Raw genomic sequence first — 14877 nt, 5'->3', positions numbered from 1 at the left:
GATCATATTTTGACCATGTTTTTAGAAGGCCTCGTTTTCTTGTGTCCTCTATCCCACCTGGCTCTTACATTCTTTTTTGCCTCCTCTTCCTGGAGGTGAGGACTAGGTGTAGGGCAGGTTCACTGAGCCCTAAGGCAAGGGAGTTGATGCAGACTTTCTATTTAAGGTTGAGTGTTTCAGCATCTCTGTCTCTCACTCTTTGAGTAATGTCTGTGTATCTGTATTTGTTTCCATCTGCTATAAAAGGAAGCTTTTCTGAAGACTAAGAGCAGAATGTCATTGAGAGTCATTCATCATTGAGGGGTTTTGTTTTGTTTTAACAGTAGTACTTGATTTTATCCTAGATTCCTGAGCTACCTAGTCTCAGATTCTTGGTCACCCAGGCAGTGTCCTGTATGGGTTTCATCTCATGGAGTGGTCCTTAACTCATGTAGATATTCGTTTGTTACTCCCATAAGCTTTGGGCTTCCATTGCCTTAGAATATTTTGCAGGCAGGACACCATTATAGATCAAAGGCTTTGTGGCTTGCTTGGTGTCTTTGTCTCTCTTTTGGTAGCATGGAAAGTAACTTCCTGTACCAAAATGCTAGAACATAGAGGGTACAGGTTTTATGTAGGCACCAGCTCAACATCTCCATATTCAATGGGTTATGTAGCTGTTGTCTTCAGCAGTGGAGCCTTGCTTTCAGTTTGTGGAGAGAAACCTACAGTCTTAGCAACAGCCTGGATTGTGAGGGGGGTGGGAGGTTTGGGGGAATGGGGGGGGTCAACTTTGGCTAACAACTCAATTAGATGTAACCCAAACCCAGTACTGGAAGCTTCATTGGATGACAAGAGATGCCTAGTTTTGGCTCTGTTTCTCCCATTATTTGGTGATTTCCTTCATATATGTATGTATTTTAGGAAGCTTCTACTATATTAGATTTCCATACTACCCCTCAAATGTCCCTTCAGTTTAGCTCTTCCGCTGTAGTCCCTTCCTCATCCCCTCTCTTCCCACTCCCCTCTTGAACCTCCAGCTCCACCACTACAACATCCCATATTGCTTCTATCTCCCTTTCCTAACAAGATTCCTCTTTGCTCCTCAAGTCCCTCACTCCACACCTAACCTCTGTGTTTCTGTGGATTGTAATATGGTTGCCATTGGCTTCACAGCTAATATCTACATATAAGCAAATAATGCCATATTTGTTTTTCTGGGTCTGGGATACCTCACTCAGGATGATTTTTTTTTTCTTGTTCCATCCATTTATTTGTGAATTTCAAGATTTATTTATTTATGTTTTGTTTCTCAAGACAGGGTTTCTCTGTATAGCTTTGGAGCCTATCCTGGAACTCACTCTGTAGCCCCAGGCTGGCCTTGAACTCACAGAGGTCCACCTGCCTCTGCCTCCCGAGTGCTAGGATTAAAGGCACGCACCACCACCACCTGGCTAAGATTTCATTTTTTTTTAACAGCTGAGTAATATTCTCTTTTGGAAATGTATCACATATTTTGTTCATTTATTTATTAAGGGATGGATATCTAGGTTGTTTCCAATTTCTGACTATTATGAATAGAGCAGCAATGAACATTGTTGGGCAAGGATCTTTGGTAGGATGAAGCATCTTTGGGTATATGCCCAAGAGTGATATAGATGGATCTTGAGATCTATCAATTTGCATCTTCCTGAGTAACTTCCACACTGATTTCAACAGTGGCTATAGAAGTTTGCACTCCCACCAGCAATGGAGGAGTGTTCCCCTCACCAGCATGAGCTGTCACTTGTTTTATTGATAGTAGCCTTTCTGACAGGTGTAAGATGAAATCTCAAAGTAGTTTTGCCCTTTTTAAAACCTTACTCCTCTCTCAATTATACCTAGATTCTTTCTCTTCACATAAATGTAGAATTCCTCCCTATTTGGAGATTCTGCCAAGGTTGTTTATAAATTACCCCATACCAAATCAGGGAGTGTTTTCTTCTTGTGTTGCATGTCAGAAGTATTAGACTCTTGCTTTGTCCGTATGCTCCTCCCATGTTTCAAAGCTTTCCTTTGGTTCTTCTCTATGATAATTCAAAAACATCTTTGATGCATTCTCTGACCTCTATCCTCTCCCAAACTCCTGATAATCTTCAGAACGCTGCTTTGGACTCCTTTCTCAACCTCCTATATGACATTTTTCACTTATAAAACGTTACCTTCTACAATTAGCTAGAAGGCTGTGGTGCCCATAGCAGCACCCTTTAGTTCAGGTGGCTCCTTGTTTACTTTGGGCTACATATGGAGCTAATGCCTGAGGCCCATCCAGCGGATGTCATTCTGCATTGCAAAGCTCAGTGGTCCCAAAGCTTACTTTTCTCCTTCTTGGTAACCACACTGTCTCAGGCCACCCACTTCCAGGACAGTCCTAAAATCAAGTCTTCACCACATACCCATGTCCTCACTCATGGCAGTGAGCATCCCTTCCCAAGTCCTAGCCAAAGGTCACTCATACTATGAGTGTTTTCCATAATGTCTGTATAAGCTCTGATAAAGGGTTATTACAGTTGACTCATTCTCTTTAATAGAGTTTTTTTTTAATTGCAATATATTCTGATTGTGGTTTTCTCTCCCTCAGCTCCTCCCAGATACTTTCCACTTCCCTATCTCATTGGAATTCAAATATATATCTAAAAACAATAAAATAAAATAAAAACAAACCATAACAGGACAAAATAAACAAACAGAAAAAAAGAGCGAACAGAAAAGCACAAGAAACACATGCAGATGCTCAGATACACACATTCACACCCACATTCACATACACATTCACACACACAGAAAACACCATTGGAATCCATAATATATAAGCAAAGGATCTGTACATATGCCCAGACAAAACATTGTGACCCAAACTAAAATAAAACAAAATACTCTAAAAGAACCACTGAGTTCATTTTGTATTGGCCTTTTACTGCTGGGCATGGGATTGCCCTTATGTGTGGTTTGTACCCAGTGAAACTCCTCTGAACAAAATCAGTTATTCCTCTGTGAGAGGCTGTCAACTGTATATAGCTTCTAGGTTAGGGATTGGGGCTTGTGTAGACTTCTAGTCTCAGCAATGGAATCTCATCTGGCTTAGAGTCACAGAGACTGTTGCAGTTGTACACGTGACTCCAAACTGGTGTTACCCATATGCATGCCCTTTGTAATCTGGTGTCTGAACTACTGTCATAGTTTTTTGGTATTTTGTTTTGTTTTGTTTTTTGTTTGTTTGTTTGTTTTATTTTTTGAGACAGGGTTTCTCTTTGTAGCTTTGATGCCTTTCCTGGAACTCATACTGTAGCCCAGGCTGGCCTTGAACTTACAGAGATCCTCCTGCCTCTGACTCCAGCTTGCTGGGATTAAAGGTGTGTGCCACCACCACTCAGCAGTTTTTTTGTTTTTGTTTTTGTTTTTAATGTGGTATGTGTGGTTTGTGTTATATGCCTATGTGTATATTTTTATGTGGGTTCTTTCCTGTTTGGACATATCTAGAGGCCAGTGGTCTACATCAGGATTTTTCTTCCACTTTTTTCTGCGCTATTTTATGACTGGGTTTCTCATGGAGCTCGGAATTCAGTGTTTAGGCTGGAGTGGCTGCACAGTGAGCCCTCAGCATCCACCTGTCTCTTCCTCCTAGACCAGGGTTAGAGACACACATGCTACACTTGGAAATTTACATGTTGCTGGGAATTGAAATCAGAACCTCAAGCTTACAAACCAAGATATTTTCTCATTGGGATATCTTTCCAACTCTCACAGTAATACTTTAAAAATATAATTTTTAAAATTGTTTTAAAAACCCATTTTTTCTTTGTAGCAATCAGAACTGACCTCTACAGCCTGCCATGGCAGAGTGGTTCAGGTTTTGACTTCTGAGAACAGCTCCCTCGCCTGACCTCTACACTCCATGCTCCATCGTTACAAGGGAATTTGCACGTCCCTCTGTGCTCAGCACCTTCCACTTCCACACACCCCTACCACATTGTTTGCACCTCAATTCTGTATTCTTTTCATCATTTCTCCACTACATTTTACCTAATTTGCCTTTTTATACTCAATTCAGAATCACTTTCTCTGAGAAGTCTTTCTAAACATCCTCCTATATTCCTTAAAAAAAAAAAAAATGAACCAATTGCCTTAGGAGTTTTAAACAGTTGCTTGGACAAAACAGTTGTTCCAGTAGATGAAAGGTATAACTCAGCTATAGCCAGCTATAGCTCCAAATAAGAGAAGCATGTCATGTGAGGCTATATATGTGTTACATCCTGATGAGGATACCAGCCATGGAGACATGGAGGATGCAGCTTAGTATTCAAATGAAGGGTGGATGGGCTTTGTGCTATCATTTTTCTGCACATTGGTTAAGGAACTGTGAGCTTGGTGTTGTGCCTGAGGTCCTCTGGTGTTGAAGATATACATATAAAATCTTACAAGCCAGGAGTGTTGGTGTGTGAGAAAAGAAAGTATCTGGCCATAATTTTGTAAAGATGAACTGAGGTATAGTCATGAATTCGGACATATAAGGTCTGTGAAATACCATTTACTTTACCCCACACAGCCCAGGTAAAACTAACATGGGGAGCTGGAGAGAAAGCTCAGTGTTTCAGAGCACTTGTTGCACTTATAGATGTCCAGCGTTCAGTTTCCAGCACCCATGTCAGGTGGTTCACAACCATCTGTAACTCCATCTGAAGGGATATGATGCCCTCTTCTGGCATCCCCAGGCACTGGACAAACATGTATCACACACAGAGAGATATACAGTAGATGCAAATGAAATGTAAAAATCTTTTAAAGCTCTAACAGAACCTCACACAGTGTGAGATAAAGGTTTCATCTTGCCTGTTTTAGTTTTAATCTCTGCAATCATGACTGAGGCAAAGTGTTTTATCTCGTGTTATGTATGAAATCAGTGTTCAGCATATAAAAATTCCTGCAAAAGGCTTTGCTTTGTTTGGAGATGGATGTTTTTCTGTCTTGTGATCTTCTCTTAATTAGATTTAAAGAGTTAATGGTGCTTGGATTTGGCTCCAAGGAAACAGAAAGAAACATTGAAGTTTTAATTAAAGTGATTCCACTTAACCTATATTCTTAATTCAGTTATTTTTTCTGGAATGGCTACTTTTGTATTTTTCTCTCCTTGTTTAAACCTTATTGTTAATAAATATAATAAGATCTTTTATTTACTCTCTATAATGTCTCAAGTCCTCTATGCAAGATGATAGAAATATGCATGTGATTAAAAGCAATTAAATTCAAGTCTATCCTTACCACCCAGCCTCCTTTCAAAAGTCAAGTGACATCATGGACAACATTTGAAACCCCAAATATACCAAAAGTGTACATCTACAAGCTAACTGAATGATTTGCATATTGGTCCTCTGAAGTACTGGATGATTGTCATTGCCAGTGAGACACCATGACAGGAAGGCAACGATTTTTCTGCATATTATAAGAGTAGGAATAACAGCTTGAATTAAAAGAGGCTAGCTGAGTGACCACACCACAAGGAACAGGATATGTGTGATTATTAATGAGAATCGAAGGCAAAGGCTAGGTTGAGTTTATTCATGTCTCCAACCAGAACACACAGCAAAATCAGTAGTATGTCATGAATCCAAATATAAGCTGGTATGTGGCTCTGAAGTTCAGAGTTGGAAGGGCAAGACAACAGTGTTCCCAACCAGTGAAGAGCAAAGTTAGAGTTAAAATTTGAGCCCTGGATAAAGACAAAGAGAAGAAACACCATGAACTCAGATACCGAAAACTCTATCAGAGAACTTTAGTGATCATATGGCAAGACAGACTACTGATCCAACCTTCAGGACCATTTTTCTCCTTCTGTAGGCTTGCTAGTGAGGAATATTTGGATATGGGAAATTTGTAGCAGGAATATTAAATGGTCTTATTAATAAAAACAAACCTGAGGCCAGTTATTGGGGTGAAAGCTGGAAGATCAGAGAGACAGAACAAGCCACAGCTACCTCACCATGTCAGTTCCTCAGCTGGTCTTGTTTCTTCAGATTGCAAGCTTCTGAGTCCTCTCCCAATGGCTCTTAGCTGAACTGTGCTGCTCCAGAGCCTGAAAGCTTAACCAGCCAAATGCTTCTAGTTTCCGGTCCTCACGCCTTATATATCTTTCTCTTTCTGCCATCACTCCCTGGAATTAAAGGCTTACTTCTTGGGATTAAAGGCATGTGTCACCATGCCTGGCTGTTTCCAAGGTGGCCTTGAACTCACAGAGATCCAGAGAGATTTCTGCCTCTGGAATGCTAGGATTAAAGGCGTGAGTGCCACCATTTTCTAGCCTCTATATCTAGTGGCTATTCTGTTCTCTGACACCAGATAAATTTATTAGGGTGCACAATATTTTGGGGAACACAATACCACCACATTTCCCCTTTTTGTCTAAAATTTTAAAAAGCTTATAACTAATACAAGAAAAACTGTCCAATAAGTATATATAATATATACAGTCAAGAATTACATTAACAATGTCTAGTCCATTAACATTTGACAGGTACACATGAAAAACTTCATTATATATATATATTAACAATGTCCAGTCCAGTAGCTTATGACAAACTCAGACAAAAGTTTTCATTACTTATCCTATTTAAAACAAGTAGTTCCTTTTTTAAAGTATTTTTTTCTTTTCATAATAGATTCAGTAATCTACTTTTTGTCATTTTTATGTCTTCTCCTTTTTCTTTTTACAGTAGATTCAATCATCTACCCATTTATCATATTATTTCTTCATCTTTTTTCTCAGAGTAGTTTCTATGATCTACCTCATATCTATATTCTCTTTTTTCTTTTTTTTTTACAAACAAAAACTCTGAATCTAATCTCCTTGTTCAGCTTTTTTTCTGACTATTGACAATTAACAACTTGTAACCAACCCTCTTAAACAATAAAAATTATCCCAGACCCAAAACCCATTAAAAGACCAAAAAAAAAAAAAAAAAATCACCATACCACCTCTTTGGGAATGTGGGCATCATTTTCTTAAAATTACTTCCCTCTTCTTGGGAAAAAATAGCTTTCTTCAGTGCTCAGCCTTCTGGGCTTGAGAAGTCATGGGGAGCTGAACAAATGTAGTCCCATAATCCAGAGTCCAGACGATTAAACAAATGCAGAGATTAAACACTCTAGAATCTTGATAATTGTGCTTGGCATGCAATTTTGGTCATGTCAAAATCAGCATTAATGATTACTATAGTTAAAAAATATTATCTCTAGCTCTCACAGTAATCTCAAAAGGCAGATATTATCATCTTTCTTTGTAGCCCACTGCACCTGGTATGTACTGGAGGTTAATGTCAGAACTTCAGAATATGACTTGGGCTTGTAGCCTCACAAATTACCTCTCATGATAAGCACCTTAGGGGAGTAGAGTGAACAATGATTTACACTTCTTGAGATGAATACAGGGCATGGATGACAAGTGAAAATATCTGCCATGTAATTGGAATAAAATTCTCTCTCTTCTTGATTTTTTTTTATCATGATGATCTAGAATCTTATTTCACATTCAGCTTTGGAGTTTAAAGAGATTCTCTGTTTCTATTAAAGAATAAAACTTGACTCATGACATAGATACCCCATGGATTCTCTTTAGGTGTAGTATGTTAACCTTCTAGCTGACCAATTATCCAAGGTAATTCTGCTTATGTGGGACACACAGAACACGTCTATGGGGTTAGGCAACATTGTTAAATCTAGTTGTGGTTAAACAAACAAAAAGACATGCTTACTACAAGTGATGTGCTTGAGTCTCATTATTAAGGCTTTTTAAGGAAGGAAAAGATAGTAACTAAATGTAAAGGTTTCATATTGGTGCATATGGTAAATGGGTTAAGCATATGCAGAATTAAGGAGCCTGGTAAAGAAATTATTGTGTGAAGGCCCAGTTTGCAAATAATGGAGTTGGAGAGGTGACTGTTCTTGCTACACAAATGTGAGGACTTCAGTTTGGATCTACATTAAAAGTGAGGCATGGTACTATACACTTGTAATGTTAGTGCTGGGAAGTCAGAGACAAGAGGGTCCCAAGAGCTCCTGAACAGCCAGTATAAGTGAATTGGTGAAGGTCCAGGTTTGCTGAGAAATCTATCTCAAACAATGAAGTAAACAGTAATTGACAAAAATACCAATATTAATCTCCCTGCACATGAACAGTACATGGGCACCTTCACACACATGTTCATCCACATAAGAATATGTACACATTTGTAGCCTCAAGGTGGACACACTCACACACATACATACATGCACATGCACTGTGCATGCACACACATGCATACAAAGACTGGACTAGTGAGAGACCATGGCACTTGGGACTGTAACATTCATCATGACATTGAATGTCAGCAGATACAATCCTTTTCCCTGTGGAAACTCAGCAATGTATATTTTATTTTAAAAAATATCAGTTTCATAGACCAATCAATTTTTAAATATTTTTTGAGATTATCATATAATTAATTATTTTCCCATTCCTTTTCCTTTTCCTCCATTCAAATCCTCCTATGTGTCCTCTTTATTCACTTTCAAATACATGGCCTCTTCTTTAATTGTTGTTACGTGTGTGTGTGTGTGTGTGTGTGTGTGTGTGTGTGTATGTGTGTGTGTGTGTGTGTGTGTGTGTGTGTGTGTATTCCTAAATACACAAATATAGCCTGGTAAGTCTGTATAATGTTACTTGTATAAAGGCTTTCAGGGCCGGCCATTTAGTACTGGAAAACCAATCGGTGTGCTTTTTCCCTTCCATGTTAGCAGCCATACTAGTGAAACTTCTTTCGAGTAGCTGCTGACGTTCCTAGGAAACACAGTCTCACTACAAAGTCCTCACTCCTCTGCTCCTTATGATCCTTCTGCCCTCTCTTCCACAACGGAGTGGTCAAGTTGTAGATTATCAGTTGGGACTGGAATCCACAATTTTGTATTTTGATTAGTTATGTTCTTATGTAATGTCTCTGTTGAAAAAAAGAAGTTTCCTTGAAGAGAGGTAAGGATTGTACTTATCTGTGGGTATCGTACAAATATTTAGAATGTACTTGGGGGAAGTAATAAAGGGAGAAGATCAGGGTACAAGTGATCTGAAGAGGGAAATGAGAAAAAAGAGGTTGTCTTAGTCACTGCTCTATTGTTATGAAGGGACATCATGACCAAGGCAATTCTTATTTAGAAACAAAACATTTTGTTGGGGCTTGCTTACCATTTCAGAAACTTAGTCCATTGTCATTGTGGCAGGGATCGTGACAGCACACAGTCAGACAGGCATGGTGCTGGAGCAGTAGCTGAGAACTGCATCCTGTTCTATAGGCAGCACATGGAGCAAGAGTGGTCCTGGCCTGGGCTTCTGAAGCCTCCAAGCCCACCCAGTGGCACACTTCCTCCAACAAGGCCACACCTCCTAATCCTTCTAATCCTTTCAAAGAGTTCCACTCCATGGTGTCTAAGCATCCAAATATATGAGCCTGTGAGTATCATCCTTATTCAAACCACCACAGAAGGTTGTTTAAATCATGGAGGGAGAGAAAGCCAAGTACAGAAGAAAGAGGGAGGAAAGTGAAATCACACAATAAGGATAATGTCTGAAAGGTCATAGGGAATCATACCATTAGCTATCTACCTCAAGGAAAAGAAAACAGAAAAAACCTGTAATACACAGAAGTCTATGTATAAATAAACATATATTTTAAATGAAATTTTCCCATCTAGGCTGACAGTCCACCTAAAAAAACCCAACACTAGGCATGAAACCCTCTTTTGACTCATTGGCCAGGCTGTCCAAGAGACTCCCAAGACATTCCAGGCTATTGCTATTGTCCTCAGCTGCCACAGAAGTGTAAGGGAAGTCCCTATAGCACTTTAGATACAGGTTCCAAAGACTCCTGAACTAGAACTGACTTGGAATCCTCCTCCCTGAGGACTAACTTCCATGGTACCAGAAGGCACCAGGCAAACTGTCAGAGGAGGGAAGCAACCAACAACCCACCCGACTGTGAAGCCTCTGAAGCACAGCAATTACAAGTGTGGCACACTAACCCCAAGAGTGAAGCAGTGGCGCATATAGGTTGGCAGTGATCAACAGCTCTCTGATTGGAGTAGGACCACTGTGGTAGTTTGAATGTAATTGGTCCCCATAAAGTCATAGGGTATGGCACTATTAGGAGGTGTGGCTTTGTGAGAGTGGGTGTGGCCTTGTTGGAGGAAGTGTGTCACTGTGGAGGTGGGCTTTGAGGTGTCATTTATGCTAAGTCACTCTCAGTAGTTCAGTTCACTTCCTGTTGCCTGGCAAGATGTGCTTACTACTCTCAGCTACCTCTCCCTCACCATGTCTGCCTGCACGCCAGCATGCCCCACCACGATAACACACTGAACCTCTGAAACGTAAGCCACCTAACTAAATGTTTGCCTTCATAAGAGTTGCCATAACCCTAACTAAGATAGAAGTTGATACCAGGGACTGGGGTATTGCTGTGATAGGCCTGACCACATTTTTGTCTGGAGGAATTTGGACTTTGGTACTTTGGGTTAGCAAAGCAGTAGAATGCTTTCAGCACTGCTTAATGGGCCACACTAGTAGGAACATGGAAGATTTGGCCTGTGGTGGTCTAGCTCAAAAGGTTTCAGAGAAGAATATTAGTATGTTGCTCAGAGACAGTTCTTGTGATAGTTTAGTGAAGAATGTGACTTCTTTTTGCCTGTGTCTGAAGAGTCTGCCTGAGACTAAAGTGAAGAGTTTTGGAATAATTCCTTTGGCAGTGGAAGTCTCAAAACAGCCTAGTATAGATTCTAGAGTTAGTGGTCACTCTAGTGAAGACTTACAATGAAAGGAGCAAGCTGAGCAGGGTAATCTTTAAACTGTAAAATTCGATGAGGAAAGGAACACCAGGAAGTGAAATGGAGCTAAGTACTATGTTCAATGAGATAAACAGATTAAGAAATGAAATAAAGGGAGTGGTGACCTCAGGGCAAGATCCTATTCAGCTAAATTTCCAACTTACGAAAAGGAATTAAAGAAAAGTTTAGAGCCTGTGTACTGGTGCTCACCTTTAATCCTAGCATCCGAGAGGCAGAGATTGGAAGATCTCTGAGTTTGAGGCTAGCCTGCTTTACAGGTCCAGTTTCATGACAGCAGAGCTTAGGTAGTGAAGGAAACCATCCAAAAGAAAGTTGATGAAATGTAATTGAATGAGGGGCATGTTCCACCCCAAAAGAAAGTTGATGAGATGTAATTGAATGAGGGGCATGTTCCACCCCAAAAGAAAGTTGATGAGATGTAATTGAATGAGGGGCATGTTCCAGCACTAGTAAGCAGCAGAGTTTGACAGCCTTGGCCACATGGCTCTGGATTTAAGGATAGAATCAAGGGGTTATGGAATATTCTTCCATGAATAAGGAAAGCCACTGAGGTCAGGCATGTGTCAGGGATGTCCCTGAAAGGCTATGTGCGAAGTTGTGAAGTTGAAGCCTGGATTGCCTTGGAGGACCCAAGATGTTGAAGACACCAGAGTCATGGGATACCTGCCAAGGAAGACTTGCAACCAGCCCAGGAGAAAGAGTGTGTTGCAGTTAACAAAGCTGAAAGGAGTTGGAGATCTGAAGAGCATTTTGACATCAGAATGGAGATGTAGAGTTTGGATTTTACCCAGCTAGTTTTCAGTCATGCTTTGGTCCAGTATTTCCTCACTATACTTCCTTCCCTATGTTTTCGAAGGTCATGTATACCCTGGGGCATTATACATTGGAAGTATAAGATGTTTTGTGAGTTTGATTTTATAGGGGATTAGAGTTAAGAGATCACATGACTCTCAGAAGAGACTTTGAACTTTTTTTCTTCCCTTCCTTCCTTCCTTCCTTCCTTCCTTCCTTCCTTCCTTCCTCCTTCCTTCCTTCCTTCTTCCTTCCTTCTTTCCTTCATTTCTTTCTTCCTTCCTTCCTTCCTTCCTTCCTTCTTTCCTTCCTTCCTTCCTTCCTTCTTTCCTTCCTTCCTTCCTTCCTTCATTTCTTCCTTCCTTCCTTTCTTTCTTTCTTTCTTTCTTTCTTTCTTTCTTTCTTTCTTTCTCCCTTTCTTAATAGCCAAAGCTGATTTACTCAGAGCCTCTAATGTTCCCAGCCCTTGCTGCAGGTAACCCACATAACATGCTGGGACAAAAGACTTGTATATGTTTCAAATGAGAAATGGAATATTCAGAAATTAAGTAATTAAGCTGGGTATAGTGGCTCATGACTGTAATCTCAATAATCAGGAAGCTAAGGCAAGAGAATTATCATTTGAGGTCAGCCTGGACTAGTGTGAGATGCTGTCTCAAAACAACAGAAAGAAGTGAAATGATTCTCAGTTCCAAGAGAGAAAGAAGTAACTCCCAGCCCAAATGGGCACAAGCATCAGGTCCTGCCATGAAGCAAAAGCTGTCTGTAGTCTTGAAGCTGAATGAGCAGAAACTATGGATGAGTAGAGGCTAGACAATATAGTCAGAAGACAACACAGTGGAACGCCCAGGTGCCTTCTGAAAGATGAAGAGAAACCAAACCCAGAGATCTATCATTTCCAAGCCAACTAGTTTACATGATACTTGAGTGACCCACAATTCCCAGATACACCAATGCCCTCACAATAAACTCCTCATTCTTGAGCCTGCCCAAGTTACTTCATGCTCTTTGTAGCCAAGAAGGCTCCATTAGAGCAGAACTGAGCAGGAGGTGGGTGTTCTTGGTACAGAAGGAGGATAGTACCAGGTCCTGGCTCATAGCTTGGGTAGGTAAAGTCTTCAGAGTTCTGAGTTTGGAGTCTGAGCCTTCCCCTTTTAACAGATGTCCATTGGTCACCTGCACTTGTAGAGACAGGGCTGAAGTTTCAGGCCTGAGAGTTGGGCTTTGGGTCCTACTCAAGGAGGCCCAGTTTTTTTCAAAGTCAAACAAGAAGAAATGGCCATTGGTCTGGTCCTTGTAGATGACCTTAAAACCAAGTTTAGTCACACACACCCCCCAAAATGTCTGAATATCCTCAAAGCAGCTGCTGACTTCAGCTACTTTGAGCAGATCCCCTGGCTTCAGCACTCTATTTGCTTTCTCAAGGAAGTCCCTGATATTAGTTCCCATTACTGAAAGGCAAAATACAGCCATATCCACAGATTCATCCTCCAGAGGCACTTGGGCCATGTCACATACAGTGACCCTGGGTTCCAGAGAGGTCAAGTCAAAACAGTACACAGGGTTCTGAACACTTGAAGCTAGGCACCAATCTCTGCAGCCAAAGTCAGCTACACCAAGGATACAGGCTTCTGGCAGAGATCTTTGGCTATATGGTCCACAGGGTGCAGTGGCCACTTTTTCTGAAAGCCATGGTGATAGAGGAAAAAAGCCTCAGGGTCTTCCTGGAAGAGGCCTTGGGCAGCACTGCTGGGCCCTGAGTACAACTGTTTAGTAAGGTATCGAAGTCAGGCCCCATGCAGCCATTTTGTCATCCATGCTAGCAGGGGGCCAGTTCTAGTCTGTTGACTGTCTGACTTGGGGCCCGGAGGCAACTCAGTCTCCTCTGTGGAGGCCTTGGGAGGAGCCTGGTCTGGTGTCTGAAGTGTCTTGTTTTTGTGTCTCCGCTCGCCCATTCTTCTGCCTCAGGGTATGGGAGGAGTTACAGGATGTGGACTCAGGGCTTGGCTTGGGTGGGTCAATTGTAGCAGTACTTGTCTTTGAACTGTGAACTGTTTGGTCAACACTCTCCAGGTGCTGGGTTGAGTATGAATGAGAATATTTCTGGCATTTCCTCTTTCCTTTTCCTTCTTCAGCAGAGATCCCACCAAGAGTATGTCTGCAGCATTTACTTTCTACTTCCTTGCCCTCAGTTACTGATAGATGGTGTCGGTTTTTGACATTTCCTTTTTCTTTTCTCCTCTGCTTTCTTCAAGGCATTGGTAACTGAGGGCTTTGGGAGGTATTTGTTCTTCCTTCCTACCTTCTCCTCCTCCAAATCACTGCCAGGTGGGCTGGGAGATTTCTTGGAAAGAGATGCTGCTTCCAGGGCCCCTAATGTGGCCAAGAGATGGTAACACTTGCGTCCCTTGACTGGTGGGGCAGTCCCCTGTCCAGTCTGTGTTGTCCTTGGACGGAGGCCAATGGTTACTGGGTCCACCTAGACCCATTCCAGCTCCTTGAACATGCCAATGGACAGCAGGGATGCTAGAGCCCATGCCATGGCCCACGTGCAGAGCCTGTCAGGGAACGCCAGTGCTGGACTCAGAGAACTTTAGACTTCCAATCATTGCTGAGACTGTGATACACTATGGGGACTTTTGAAGTTGGATGAATGCATTTTGCATTATGATGTTATATGGGGGCCAGGGAGTGGAATGTGGTAGTTGGAATGTAATTGGCCCCCATACGCTCATAGGGAGTGGCACTAAGAGGAAGTGTTGTTGTAGAATATTATTTTAAGATGTGTTGCTTTTTTTCATGCTCTGGAACATCTGTTTAATGATGCAAAGATGTGTTTCATTAAATAAAATTCAGCTGTGGTCAGGAGGCTGAGTCAGCAACTAGCTGACAGAAAGTGACAGGGAGCAGCCAGATGGAGAAGGGTTTTTAAGGAGCGGTGAGGAGAAGCATGAGGGCTTTTTGGAAGATGTGAGCAGGGAGAGAAGGTGAATAACTTGCTATTCAGATTCTCTGAATTGCAGAAGTCCGCCTTAACCTTTGATTGTTGAGTTCTTTACAGGGACAGAGATTTAGTTACTTCCCTTCCTAGCTTTGAAAGAGGTGGTGCCTGGGGGAATTTTGTTCCTTCAGTCTGTGGCTCCTGCAGCATAACCACTGCTGGTATCAAGTTGCAGTTGCTGATTAGGACAGCTGTGGCTTAGAAGG

General features: G+C 41.4%; 1 protein-coding gene and 1 pseudogene across 6 annotated transcripts in view; one reads left to right on the top strand and one right to left on the bottom strand.

The window, feature by feature from the left end:
- LOC118585330 (EGF-like and EMI domain-containing protein 1) overlaps positions 1–14877 on the top strand; it is a 739880-nt gene that overhangs the window by 529342 nt on the left and 195661 nt on the right. The window lies entirely within an intron of this gene.
- On the bottom strand, positions 12843–14176 carry LOC118585331 (annotated as a pseudogene).

The sequence above is a fragment of the Onychomys torridus genome, chromosome 6, assembly GCF_903995425.1.
Source record: "Onychomys torridus chromosome 6, mOncTor1.1, whole genome shotgun sequence".
NCBI lineage: Eukaryota > Metazoa > Chordata > Mammalia > Rodentia > Cricetidae > Onychomys > Onychomys torridus.
Note: the sequence above shows the minus strand (reverse complement) of the source record. Positions and strands in the feature narration are given on the sequence as shown.